The 14571-nt window shown below is 42.4% G+C and overlaps 1 pseudogene; it reads left to right on the top strand.

Moving 5' to 3' along the window:
* Positions 1-2925: 2925 nt before the first annotated feature.
* LOC109878821 (extracellular calcium-sensing receptor-like) lies at positions 2926-14152 on the top strand (annotated as a pseudogene).
* Positions 14153-14571: the final 419 nt, after the last annotated feature.

Raw genomic sequence — 14571 nt, 5'->3', positions numbered from 1 at the left:
GATATGGGTCTGGAAGGAGAGTTTACAGTCTAACCAGACACCTAAGTATTTGTAGTTGTCCACGTATTCTAAGTCAGAGCCGTCCAGAGTAGTGATGTTGGACAGGCGGGTAGGTGCAGGTAGCGATCGGTTGAAGAGCATGCATTTAGTTTTACTTGTATTTAAGAGCAATTGGAGGCCACGGAAGGAGAGTTGTATGGCATTGAAGCTTGCCTGGAGGGTTGTTAACACAGTGTCCAAAGAAGGGCCGGAAGTATACAGAATGGTATCGTCTGCGTAGAGGTGGATCAGGGACTCACCAGCAGCAAGAGCGAACTCATTGATGTATACAGAGAAGAGAGTCGGTCCAAGAATTGAACCCTGTGGCACCCCCATAGAGACTGCCAGAGGTCCGGACAGCAGACCCTCCGATTTGACACACTGAACTCTATCAGAGAAGTAGTTGGTGAACCAGGCGAGGCAATCATTTGAGAAACCAAGAGTGTCGAGTCTGCCGATGAGGATATGGTGATTGACAGAGTCGAAAGCCTTGGCCAGATCAATGAATACGGCTGCACAGTAATGTTTCTTATCGATGGCGGTTAAGATATCGTTTAGGACCTTGAGCGTGGCTGAGGTGCACCCATGACCAGCTCTGAAACCAGATTGCATAGCAGAGAAGGTATGGTGAGATTCGAAATGGTCGGTAATCTGTTTGTTGACTTGGCTTTCGAAGACCTTAGAAAGGCACGGTAGGATAGATATAGGTCTGTAGCAGTTTGGGTCAAGAGTGTCCCCCCCTTTGAAGAGGGGGATGACTGCAGCTGCTTTCCAATCTTTGGGAATCTCAGACGACACGAAAGAGAGGTTGAACAGGCTAGTAATAGGGGTGGCAACAATTTCGACAGATAATTTTAGAAAGAAAGGTTGTCTAGCCCGGCTGATTTGTAGGGGTCCAGATTTTGCAGCTCTTTCAGAACATCAGCTGAATGGATTTGGGAGAAGGAGAAATGGGGAAGGCTTGGGCGAGTTGCTGTTGGGGGTGCAGTGCTGTTGTCCGGGGTAGGAGTAGCCAGGTGGAAAGCATGGCCAGCCGTAGAAAAATGCTTATTGAAATTCTCAATTATGGTGGATTTATCAGTGGTGACAGTGTTTCCTATCTTCAGTGCAGTGGGCAGCTGGGAGGAGGTGTTCTTATTCTCCATGGACTTTACAGTGTCCCAGAACTTTTTTGAGTTAGTGTTGCAGGAAGCAAATTTCTGCTTGAAAAAGCTAGCCTTGGCTTTTCTAACTGCCTGTGTATAATGGTTTCTAGCTTCCCTGAACAGCTGCATATCACGGGGGCTGTTCGATGCTAATGCAGAACGCCATAGGATGTTTTTGTGTTGGTTAAGGGCAGTCAGGTCTGGGGAGAACCAAGGGCTATATCTGTTCCTGGTTCTAAATTTCTTGAATGGGGCATGTTTATTTAAGATGGTTAGGAAGGCATTTAAAAAAAAATATCCAGGCATCCTCTACTGACGGGATGAGATCAATATCCTTCCAGGATACCCCGGCCAGGTCGATTAGAAAGGCCTGCTCGCAGAAGTGTTTCAGGGAGCGTTTTACAGTGATGAGTGGAGGTCGTTTGACCGCTGACCCATTACGGATGCAGGCAATGAGGCAGTGATCGCTGAGATCTTGGTTGAAGACAGCAGAGGTGTATTTAGAGGGGAAGTTGGTTAGGATGATATCTATGAGGGTGCCCGTGTTTAAGGCTTTGGGGAGGTACCTGGTAGGTTCATTGATAATTTGTGTGAGATTGAGGGCATCAAGTTTAGATTGTAGGATGGCTGGGGTGTTAAGCATGTTCCAGTTTAGGTCGCCTAGCAGCACGAACTCTGAAGATAGATGGGGGCCAATCAGTTCACATATGGTGTCCAGAGCACAGCTGGCGGCAACGGTGAGAGACTTGTTTTTAGAGAGGTGGATTTTTAAAAGTAGAAGTTCAAATTGTTTGGGTACAGACCTGGATAGTAGGACAGAACTCTGCAGGCTATCTTTGCAGTAGATTGCAACACCGCCCCCTTTGGCAGTTCTATCTTGTCTGAAAATGTTGTAGTTTGGAATTAAAATGTCTGAATTTTTGGTGGTCTTCCTAAGCCAGGATTCAGACACAGCTAGAACATCCGGGTTGGCAGAGTGTGCTAAAGCAGTGAATAGAACAAACTTAGGGAGGAGGCTTCTAATGTTAACAGGCTCCGCGAAGGCAGTAAAACGGGTCCGGATAGGTGACTGCAGCCCAGGTGTGATTGATGGAACTCAGGAGTGATTGACGGAGCTTGCTAGCTCCGGAATAATTGATGTTTGCTCCGGAATCGACGAAGGCCGATAGTCACACGGATAGCAGCTAGCTAGCTGTGAGATCCGGGTATGAATGTCCAGAGAGCAGTCGAAATCCAGGGACATGGAGAGAAAAATTGGTCCGGTATGTTCCGTTCCGAGCCGCTGGCGATAGATTTTCGAGCTAAAGGATAGCTGATGACCACAAACCGTGGTTAGCTGAATACTAACGATTTGCCAGTAAAGGAGCTAACTAGCTTCTGAACAAGATTCTGGATTAGCTTCTGGCTAGTTTCAGGCTAGCTTCTTGGAGTTTCTGGCTAGCTTCTTGGAGGATTACAGATCTGAGGTAAATAATACTTTTTTATAAATATACATTGGTGAGGCGGGTTGCAGGAGAGTGTTTTGAAGATGAGTTGATGTAAAATAAAAATAAAGTGTATGTGAAAAAGTTGTAAATATATATATATATATACAGGACACGACAAGACGAGGACAAAAGATGTCTGAACTGCTATGCCACCTTGGATTAGTGAGAGGAGAGGTAAGAGAGGTAAGAGGTAACCTAACCTATGTTGGTCTGTGTGGCACTGTATTACTCCGTACCTTCTACACATCAGGGGAATGAGGCTGTCTCCGGCTCCTGCTCTCGATCCAAGTCTGGCTGGTAGTCTGGTTCTACTACATCTAACTGTGGTGGCTGGTGGGCTCGCCTTGCTCTCGTCTGCCTCTGCCTCTGTCTCTGGGCTGGAGTCTGTCAGATGCAGGCTCCAAGGCACCCCTCGTCCTCCGGTGTTCTCCCAGGACGGGGACTTTGTCATCGGGGGGTTTTCTCCATCCATTACTATATGCACACTGTGGATCACAGCTACACCAGCCTGCCTGAGCCCCTGCAGTGCACAGGGAGGTCAGTGAGCGCAAGAGGGAACATGGGGACAGGACTGTGGCTGTGTGGGGAGAGAGATACATTGTGTTTTAAATATAGAGGAACAGTGTTTTGAAGACAGATAAACAGTGTGTTTACAAACAGATTAACTGTGTTTTAAAGACATATGAAAAGCATTGAAAGACAGATAGACTGTGTTATTAAGACAGATTAAAAGTGTGTTTGTATCTGAGAGAGTAGATAAAGCCTACTGTTACAAAGGGTCACATTTTCAAAATACAGGCTATCCTACAATGCCCTCAATTACCGATAACAAAAGTGTAGGTCTTTTGACAGTAAAATATGGCTAGATATTAAGATGTTTGCACTCATATAACCATATATTCTATAGGCCAGTTTACCATTTAGTCAAGAGGTGCTCACTCACCTACCTTCTATTTACAGCATGGATACTCGTGAGTTGCGCTTCTAGCGCGCCATGGTCTTCGCAGTTGAGGAGATTAACAACATTTCGGACCTTCTACCTGGTGTCACACTCGGTTATCAAGTGCACGACTCCTGCTCCTCGGTCCCCATGGCCGTAAAAGTGGCCTTCCAACTGGCTAACGGCCTGGACCCCATGTTTGATACCGGAGAACAGTGTTCTGGGTCGGCTAAGGTGACAGCTATCGTGGGCGAGTCTGGCTCCACGCCTACCATCAGCATGTTGAGCAACATCGGCGCAGTGCAGCATTGTTGTTATTTATTTGTAAATAAATAAAACCTGAATCTATTATATTTATTAACATTTGATGTCTGTTGTTTTCTCCTGGTCAGATTCTTCAGACTGTCTGATCTGTCCAGAAGAGTACTGGCCCAACGCTGAGAGAGACCGCTGTATCCTTAAGCCTGTGGAGTTCCTGTCCTTCCAGAAGGTCCTCGGAATCATCCTGACCGACTGATCTGTGGGCGGGGCTTGTCTGGCCATCGCCACGGCAACCATCTTCTACCGCCACCGTCGGCCATCGTCAGGGCCAACAACTCTGAGCTGAGCTTCCTGCTGCTCTTCTCCTTGACTCTGTGTTTTCTGTGTTCTCTTACTTTCATTGGCCGGCCTTCTGAGTGCTCCTGTATGCTGCGTCACACAGTGTTTGGGATCACCTTCGTTCTCTGCTTCTCTTGTGTTCTGGATAAAACAAAAGTGTTGTTGATGGCCATCAGGGCTACACTTCCAGGCAGTAATATCATGAAATGGTTTGGACCTTGTTACAGGAATTTAATTCCTCTATGTTTTAATACCCAATTAAAATTCAACACTCTGTCAATTCCTAAGAATTTGTAAGACTCTTATTTGCATAAAATGGACAGAGACCAGTCTCAAAATCGACCATCAGCGTTTATTCTCGAGAGTACTGAACATGATACAGTTTCCCACAGGTTATAAACTGAAAATGACATCATTAGTTTTCATACTACCCCGTCTCATTCCGTTCCAGTACAATGGCTGTATAGTTCTCAAGCCTTCCCACATCGTCACCCCCTACTAAGATAATTTACAACCCGAGCCAAGGTCTGCCTGTGTAGATAAGCATTCTAGCCAGTCTGGCTATAAGTTCATTCATTTCTACCAAGGAACAGACAGTCATTGTTCTAATTCTTGATTATATTTACACACATTATATTCAGTACTAGGGTTAAAAGAAAATTCATACATCTATACAGTAACATAATAGTATTCTGATTAGTCAGTCCTGATTGAAATGTATACATAATTCGTCATTATTGATAAAAAATCCCTTAACATATCCACCCTTTGATTAAATATTATACATCCAATCACACATCTAGTTTTATAAAAAAATTTAAAGCATACTTCTGTTTTTTATTAGAAATATTTATTGTTATCAAAATATCACCTAAACATAACCCAATTCTTGCATTCACATGGACTGTTTTTAGGCCAACATCAGAATCATAACTCTTCTCATCAGAATTTCCGTTACAATCTTCATTGAAACAAGAAAACATCTAAATTCCCTAAACATCAAATATGGTCTCCTCGCGAGTGAAAGGATCCGGATTCTTCTATTACGTCCGGAGCCATGTATTTTGTATTCCACTGGTCAGAGCTTAGGATTGGTCCATATATCACCATCTGAAGTGTCATTGATTTCTCCAGAACCCTGGAAATTATAACTTTCATACACGCAATCAAACACATCTGCACAAAACTAACACAGTCACACAGGTGAAGGTAGCCCATAACTGTCACGTTTTATCAAGGTGGGTGGAATCAAGCGCAGAGAGCAGGTTTCAGTGGTTCGACAGTTTATTCTCCGGCGCACAAAAAACACGGTCAACCCAACACACAGGGTGAATAATCCAGCACAGGATCAAAATAGACCGGAGAATAAAACACAAGGACTACACCAAATGACATGAATACAAAAACAATCCCGCACAAAACAAGGGCGGGACAACCTACTACATATAAGGACGTTAATTAAACTAAAATACACACAGGTGAAACTAAAAAGACAAAACCAACAGACAAATGAAAAAGGGATCGGTAGTGGCTAGTAGGACGGTGACGACGACCGCCGAGCACCGCCCGAACAGGCAGGAGAGGCAACTTCGGCGGAAGTCGTGACAGTAACCCCCCCCCTGACACACGGCCCCCGCAGCACGCCGCCACCGTCCTCGAGGACTACCCGGAGGACGAGGTGCTGGGCGATCCGGGTGGAGGCGGTGGAAATCTCTCACGGGAGGGAAGGGTCCAAAATGTCCCCCACCGGAACCCAGCATCTCTCCACCGGACCGTACCCCTCCCAGTCCACGAGGTACTGTAGGCCCCCCACCCGGCGTCTCCATTCCAGAATGCCCCGAACTATGTACACCGGGGACCCCTCGATGTCCTGAGGGACCTCAGGCACCTCACCTTCTTGCAGGGGACCAGCCACCACCGGCCTGAGGAGAGACACATGAAACAAGGGGTTAATACGGTAATACCTAGGAAGTTGTAACCTGTAACACACCTCGTTTATTCTCCTCAGGACTTTGAACGGCCCCACACACTGCGGCCCCAGCTTCCGACAGGGCAGGCGGAGGGGCAGGTTTCGGGTCGAGAGCCAGACCCTGTCCCCCGGTGCAAACACGGGGGCCTCACTGCGGTGCTGGTCAGCGCTCCTCTTCTGCCGTTCTCCCGCTAACCGCAGGAGCCTCGGTCTGGCTCTGATGCCATGGGGCCAGGACCGGCTGGTAACCTAACACACACTCAAAAGGGGACAAGTTAGTTGAGGAGTGGCGTAGGGAGTTCTGAGCTAGTTCAGCCCAGGGAACATACCTTTCCCACTCACCAGGCCGGTCCCGGCAATAGGACCGCAGAAACCTGCCCACTTCCTGGTTTACGCGCTCCACCTGCCCATTACTCTGTCCTATTGCAGGTACTGATTTCCCCCACATATTTCCCAGAAGTACTATATCAAACCGTAAACAGTCTCCCTTGCCTCTGTGAAAGGAGGAAGCTTAGATTTCAGAGGAACATGTGGATATAAATAGTGCAAATCCATATAACTGTTATTATCTGGCTTTCCTGCTTCCATGAATAGCTCTACCATACAGGCCATTCCCTTAGGTAACCAGTTTCCCTTTCCTTAAGATCTTTCATCTGAACTATCCACACCGGCTCTTGGCTCTGGTCAACTCCACAGTCAGTATCTGCTTTTTCAGGGGGACTCTGCTTGTATTCTGCTGACTATAGAGCAATTAGCTGCTCTAACTTTTTTCTACCTGGAATGCACTAGGTTATCAACTGAAACCCTTACTTTCACTACACTCCAGCTTCTTCCATGCTGGGTATGTAGATTTATGTAGCCCTCTCACATGATGTGAGCTATAACCTGTTTCCATGAACTACACAGCTTCCATAATAGCTGCTCTTAGTCCTGAACTGCCAAGGAGTCAGAGGCCCCATTTGGTCTACCTAGAACTCCACTGAGACATCCTTCCCAATCCCACTCTCACTTCCTGTTTATCCAGATCAAGTGATCTCTTATGCTTGGTTAATGCTTGGTTAATCCTCATTGTTTAACTATGTCAATATTACCTTCTGGCCTTCTCGGGGTTCATGGTGTATCAGGAATAAGGTCTCACAACCAGACAGCTCAGGATTGACAGCCCACCCATAAAGCCCCACTCTCTTCCAGAAAACACATCATTAGCAAGAGCCAGACACACTTTCACTTCTATGAACAAAAACAGGGATGGAATGACGGGAAAGGAAATCTTCATTCGAGAGATGGCCCCCGGAATTCTGTTAATTCCAGTTCTCCTCTCGAACACTGCTGTTGTTCGACAGTGTCAAGGTGTCTTACCCTCCCGCAGTGTGATATTAATCCGGGTCTTTCTCATTCAGCTAGCTGTCACCAGGAGTCCTTGGTATGGTCCCCCCAACAGGCCCCAGGGACTGGATTGAGTGACTTCACCTGTAATTCACCTGTAATGCATAAAATCCTGGACATACAGGCTTGGTTAACAAACAGTTTCTCATATGTTTTATCTGATTATATCTTTAACTTCAATGCTTCAAAACTTCAATTTGTTACATTTTATTTTTTATTTGTTTATTATTATTAGTTTCCTATCCTAGACCACAAACTTCCCCATCCCCCTTTTGATACCTGGCTCTGCCCAGGTAACTACCTTATCTACCCTAAATAATGACTTAGGTAGGATTAGTAAATTATCCTTATGTTCTGACATTATCATGTACGTCCAATTCTCCCTTGGGCATCCATTCATATCAATCCTGTACCAATTCTCTGTCAAGTGTCTTATCTACTTTAACAAGTATATGTGCTACTTATATATGTTCTTAAATATATATATTTACCGATTTAAACAGTAACCCTTTTCTCTCCTATCTCTCAAATACCACTAAAAGTCTCACTGTTTGACTTTATCTAAAATCATTGATTTTAGAAAAAACATGTCTATGAGTGGCAATCTCCAAAGTCCTTACATTTCCTTAATCAATCTATCTTAATCCTAACAAAAATGCTAAATCATCACAGATGTCATATATTCCTGTCAAAATGTAATACTATTTTAATAAAAACCTCTTAATAGTCAAACAAAGTCAAAATAAATGCTAACCATATCAAATCCTTCCTACACTAATAAGCTTTTTCCTTCAGGGATCCACAGTATTTTATCTGACAATAACATGAATTGACCTTAAAATCAGTTTCATCAATAATATAATATATGTTACATAGTGTGTGGAATACCTTATCTACAGTAATTGATCACCCCTAAGAACTGTAACTTATTTTTCTATGTAATTTCCTGCCCTATTGGCTTAATACATCTCCTATCCAAACCTCAATGTATCTTATCTCCCCCTATTTATTCTCAATGAAAAATATGATTTTTTTTCTGTTGTAATACCAAATCAATAATAGCCAGTTCAAAACCTTCACAGCTAATGTTGTAAAACAGAATCTTGAACCACTTTCTCATCTGCGGTTCAAACAAAAATTCGAACCCAAAACTATAACTCCATTATAATTAATTTACCTTAAAACTAGTAACCCAAATGACCACAAATTCATTATACAAATGGCTCTCCCCTGAGGCTGATCAGACCCCAAGAGATAGCCATGATAAGGTCAAAGGTCACACCACGCCTTTACGTTCGTGTTCATCACCATATTAAAGAAGCTTTTATCTTTAACCATTTTCATTCACTTGTCTAATTAAAACTCAGAAAATAAAACTCATAATATTCCATATGTGAGTGTACCCCTTTAAGATATCTTTAAGATATCTTGTTAACCCAAATGTTTACTACAACAACAAAACCTAATAATTATGATTATCCCCTCAAATAATTTGTTTTAAATTTCCTAGATGTTTCATGTAACTCATTCAGTCTATCTCCAAATTGTCGCCCCAAAATACTTTCAACCCTGACATTAGACTCAAACAACTGTGATAAACGTGCACTGTCCCTTTAAAATAAAACATTCCCCATTTAGCCATACCCTATTGTAGACATTTCATTGTTCCCCGTAATGAAAACAGATAATGTTTAGAATACGTTAACTTCTTGTTCGAATTCACTGGCGTTACCTAACCAAAAATCAATACCCGGGAAACAATCACAACTTTTTGCGATTCAACTATTCTTACCTCCCTATATTATAGCCAAATATAGCCCAATGGAACACCTAGCAATTCTGTTGCTGTAGCATCTTTTCCTTACGATATTCAGCTCCTTTTTAAAAAATGTATTTGGAACTTTTGAAAAGTTTTTGAAAAGTCACTTTTGAAAAGTAACTCAAAGCTATAATGCATTTTCCCTCTAAATACCACAACCCATTTTCTCTGTCATAATTTGAGGAACTTTGTTGTGTAGTCAACGTAATGACGCCGCTAGTCAGCCTGCCTCTTGTAAAATATGTATTCCCTATTCAGATTGAGTTCTGCTTTAAATTCTATCGACAAAGTAAAACCAACCGAACCTCTCAACTTTCTATACCCCAACATTTAAACGTACCATGTTCTGTGCTAAATTTATCTCGTATGTCAGTCGATTCATAAAAATATAACATCCTGGTGGCACAACACTTTATCGTATCTCTCCGTTATTCCCTAAAATTAATCAGGTTTAGGTGACTTTTTCTTCTATGATACATTTATTTAAATACTACTCCCATCTCAATACATTATTCCAGCAGATTTTTTGGGGCAAAATAGAGTATTACATCGAAATTGTCTCGCCATTATTTTTAATGAATTCTTCTTTCAATTCAACCTAAACAACATATTAAAAACGTTCAGTTCATATCATATACAAACACAAGCAACCATGTTTTTCCAGGCAAAACATACAAATAGCTGAATTAACATCTAAAATCAATTCTAGTCTATCAGTGTCAAAGCTGAGATACGAACCTTAGTTTCCGCTATTGAAATGATTGAGTTTCCCCACCAATAATTATATTATTATAATTGTCTCTAGTCGCAAACTCCGGCACCGAGAATTCCCCGAAAATAGTCCTAATTTAAACCCTTCCTGACTATTTTAGTAGTATTAGCTTATATTCAGGGTTCATCATTGTCTTGTCTGAGTCAGATTTTGGGCGCCTTCCCTTCTTTTCCTTTGTTAAATTACAATATTGGTGGTGACGTTTGTAGGGAGTGTTACACTCCCGGGCGAAATGTCCAGTTTCATGACAATTATAACATTTTATACTTTTCTTTTGACTCACCTCATCCACTTTTCTCGACCTTTTTCCTTTTTCTGCCTCTATTATCCTCGGCTTCAGCAGGCTTCACATATATGGGTGGTGATATTGCAGGTAGCTCCTGCAGCCGTATTCTCACAACCACTATTTCATCGACAGGATTACCTCTGTTTTCTTGGTATACTCGAGAAGGATATAGTTTGTTACCCTCACCCCCGCCCAATTGGCTAACCTTTTTCATCTGCCCGGAGTGGAAGGCAGTGCATCTTTTTTTTGCTTCTGAAAGCCAAACTCCGGCTGTGTATAAGCCTTGTTTGTTCTGCTTCTGCATGTCCTTTGCCACATTCCTTATGTATCTGTTTTATAAGAAATTCTAACTTTTCAACATCTAGATGCCCATCAAAACCAAACCTTTTATTCTCCATTTTAAACAGAAATCAACATTCCTTCTGTCTTTCTGCTCCATATAACGGTAATCTCGCGTCCGTTCCGGGACCTCCTTGGAGGATTTACTACCCATGATTAATAAATCCTTACCGACACTAGTAGCTATGGTATCTAATCACTTATCTGTGACTTTCTATATTTTACCTTCTATGTGTGTGTATTTATCGTTACCCAGTTACTTTAGTTGCTCTCCTGTCTGACTATGTGTGTGTATTTACCCAGTTACTTTAGTTGCTCTCCTGTCTGACTATGTGTGAGTATTTACCCAGTTACTTTAGCTGCTCTCCTGTCTGACTATGTGTGCAAAATTATTCAGTGCAGCAAACTCTCTCCAGAAGTTCAGTGAGGATCTCTGAATGATCCAATGTTGACATAAATGACTAATGATGATAAATACAATCCACCTGTGTGTAATCAAGTCTCCGTATAAATGCACCTGCACTGTGATAGTCTCAGAGGTCCGTTAAAAGCGCAGAGAGCATCATGAAGAACAAGGAACACACCAGGCAGGTCCGAGATACTGTTAAAGCCGGATTTGGATACAAAAAGATTTCCCAAGCTTTAAACATCCCCAGGAGCACTGTGCAAGCGATAATATTGAAATGGAAGGAGTATCAAACCACTGCAAATCTACCAAGACCTGGCCGTCCCTCTAAACTTTCAGCTCATACAAGGAGAAGACTGATCAGAGATGCAGCCAAGAGGCCCATGATCACTCTGGATGAATTGCAGAGATCTACAGTTGAGGTGGGAGACTCTGTCCATAGGACAACAATCAGTCGTATATTGCACAAATCTGGCCTTTATGGAAGAGAGGCAAGAAGAAAGCCATTTCTTAAAGATATCCATAAAGAATATCGTTTAAAGTTTACCACAAGCCACCTGGGAGACACACCAAACATGTGGAAGAAGGTGCTCTGGTCAGATGAAACCAAAATTGAACTTTTTGGCAACAATGCAAAACGTTATGTTTGGCGTAAAAGCAACACAGCTCATCACAATGAACACACCATCCCCACTGTCAAACATGGTGGTGGCAGCATCATGGTTTGGGCTTGCTTTTCTTCAGCAGGGACAGGGAAGATGGTTCAAATTGATGGGAAGATGGATGGAGCCAAATACAGGACCATTCTGGAAGAAAACCTGATGGAGTCTGCAAAAGACCTGAAACAGGGACGGAGATTTGTCTTCCAACAAGACAATGATCCAAAACATAAAGCAAAATCTACAATGGAATGGTTAAAAAATAAACATATCCAGGTGTTAGAAAGGCCAAGTCCAAGTCCAGACCTGAATCCAATCGAGAATATGTGGAAAGAACTGAAAACTGCTGTTCACAAATGCTCTCCATCCAACCTCAATGAGCTCGAGCTGTTTTGCAAGGAGGAATGGGAAAACATTTCAGTCTCTCGATGTGCAAAACTGATAGAGACATACCCCAAGCGACTTACAGCTGTAATCGCAGCAAAAGGTGGCGCTACAAAGTATTAACTTAAGGGGGCTGAATAATTTTGCACGCCCAATTTTTCCGTTTTTTATTTGTTAAAAAAGTTTGAAATATCCAATAAATGTCGTTCCACTTCATGATTGTGTCCCACTTATTGTTGATTCTTCACAAAAAAATACAGTTTTATATAATTATGTTTGAAGCCTGAAATGTGGCAAAAGGTCGCAAAGTTCAAGGGGGCCGAATACTTTCGCAAGGCACTGTAGGTGAAAACTTTATTTAGGTATGTCTTTTGAATTAATAGCTATCCTATTTGTACAGAACGACCATCCTATCTAACAAAACTTACTATATCCCACCCTTAATAACCCTTCGGCTTGCAAAACCAGGATTTATTAAGTTCTATTTTATTTATGGTAGTGCACCTTACCACGGGTCATTTCAGACCTGTTTCCTTCCTTCCTATCTATTTTGGTTAAAACACAAAGTAGAAACCTATTGTATTTGTTCAGAATATTCACCTATCATTGATTAAATCCAAACTCCTTTAGAACATCCAATCAAAAATATCTTAAATAGTTCCTCCCAAATTCGAGAATAAAGGCTACTGACCTTGCCACCGACTGGGAAAAGCACTTTGTTGGATCTAGTCACCGTCCCTGTCGGTCTGGGGTGTACACCAGCCTGGTCTTTACCCTCAATTCAGAGGCCAGGTCTTAAATAACGGGACCAGATCCGCTCGTGCACGATTTACGGTGTACGACCTTCAGATGGCAGAGACGGGTATTTAGATCCGGCTCGAAGGACCAATTGTTAGAGGAATTTAATTCCTGTATGTTTAAATACTCAATTAAAATTCAATACCCTGTCAATTCCTAAGAATTTGTAAGACTCTTATTTGCATAAAATGGACAGAGACCAGTCTCAAAGTCGACCATCAGCGTTTATTCTCGAGAGTACTGAACATGATACAGTTTCCCACAGGTTATAAACTGAAAATGGCGTCATTAGTTTTCGTACTACCCCGTCTCATCTCCGCTCCAGTACAATGGCTGTATAGTTCTCAAGCCTTCCCACATCGTCTCTCCCTACTAAGATAATTTACGACCCGAGCCAAGGTCTGCCTGTGCAGATAAGCATTCTAGCCAGTCTGGCAATAAGTTCATTAATTTCTACCAAGGAACAGACAGTCATTGTACTAATTATTGATTATATTTACACACATTATATTCAGTACTAGGGTTAAAAGAAAATTCATACATCTATACAGTAACATAATAGTATTCTGATTAGTCAGTCCTGATTGAAATGTATACATAATTCGTCATTATTGATAAAAAATCCCTTAACAGTCCTCCACAGCAGAGGTTGACTGTAGTGTCATTCACATTTGTCCAGGCTTTGATATGCACTCTGTGGTTGGTCCTGTCTCCTCCCTTCCCCATTAATAACCTCACTAACTACAAGGAAAAGGTCCTTCTCAAGTGTGACTTAGGCTCTGTAGGGGCATTCTGGGCTGTGTTGGGCTATATAGGACTTCTGTCTCTCTTGTGCTTTGTGCTGGCTTGTCTGGCTCGGAAGCTGCCTGATAACTTCAATGAGGCCAAATTCAACACCTGCAGCATGCTCATATTTTGTGCAGTCTGGATCACCTTTATCCCAGCTTATGTCAGCTCTCCTGGGAAGTTGACTGTTGCTGTGGAGATCTTTGCCATCATCACCTCTAGCTTTGGGTTGTTCTTTCTATTATTTGTTCCTAAATGCTTCATTATTCTGTTCCGACCGGAGAAGAACACCAAGAAACACCTTATGGAGAAGACATCCAATGATAAACGTTATTAAGAAATGATTGAGGGAGATAAACATTGTAACGTTCAGTTATATGGTTTATCATACAGTTAGGTAGAACTACTCTGACAGAGATGACCAACAATTTAGCAGTTAATCATTGGTAACATTGTAACTATTAACTAGTAATAGGGTCACTTTAGATATTCCAATGTTATATGATAAAATCTATAGTGTTAAAATCTCATTTGACCTGCTTGTCTCCACCCCCCACCAGGTGTCTCCCATTTCTACCCATTATCTCCTGTGTATTAATACCTGCTTGTCTCCACCCCCCACCAGGTGTCTCCCATTTCTACCCATTATCTCCTGTGTATTAATACCTGCTTGTCTCCACCCCCCACCAGGTGTCTCCCATTTCTACCCATTATCTCCTGTGTATTAATACCTGCTTGTCTCCACCCCCCACCAGG

The sequence above is a fragment of the Oncorhynchus kisutch genome, linkage group LG18 (assembly GCF_002021735.2).
Source record: "Oncorhynchus kisutch isolate 150728-3 linkage group LG18, Okis_V2, whole genome shotgun sequence".
NCBI classification, from domain to species: Eukaryota; Metazoa; Chordata; class Actinopteri; order Salmoniformes; family Salmonidae; genus Oncorhynchus; species Oncorhynchus kisutch.
The sequence above is the reverse complement of the archived record's forward strand: the minus strand, read 5'-3'. Positions and strand labels throughout refer to the sequence as shown.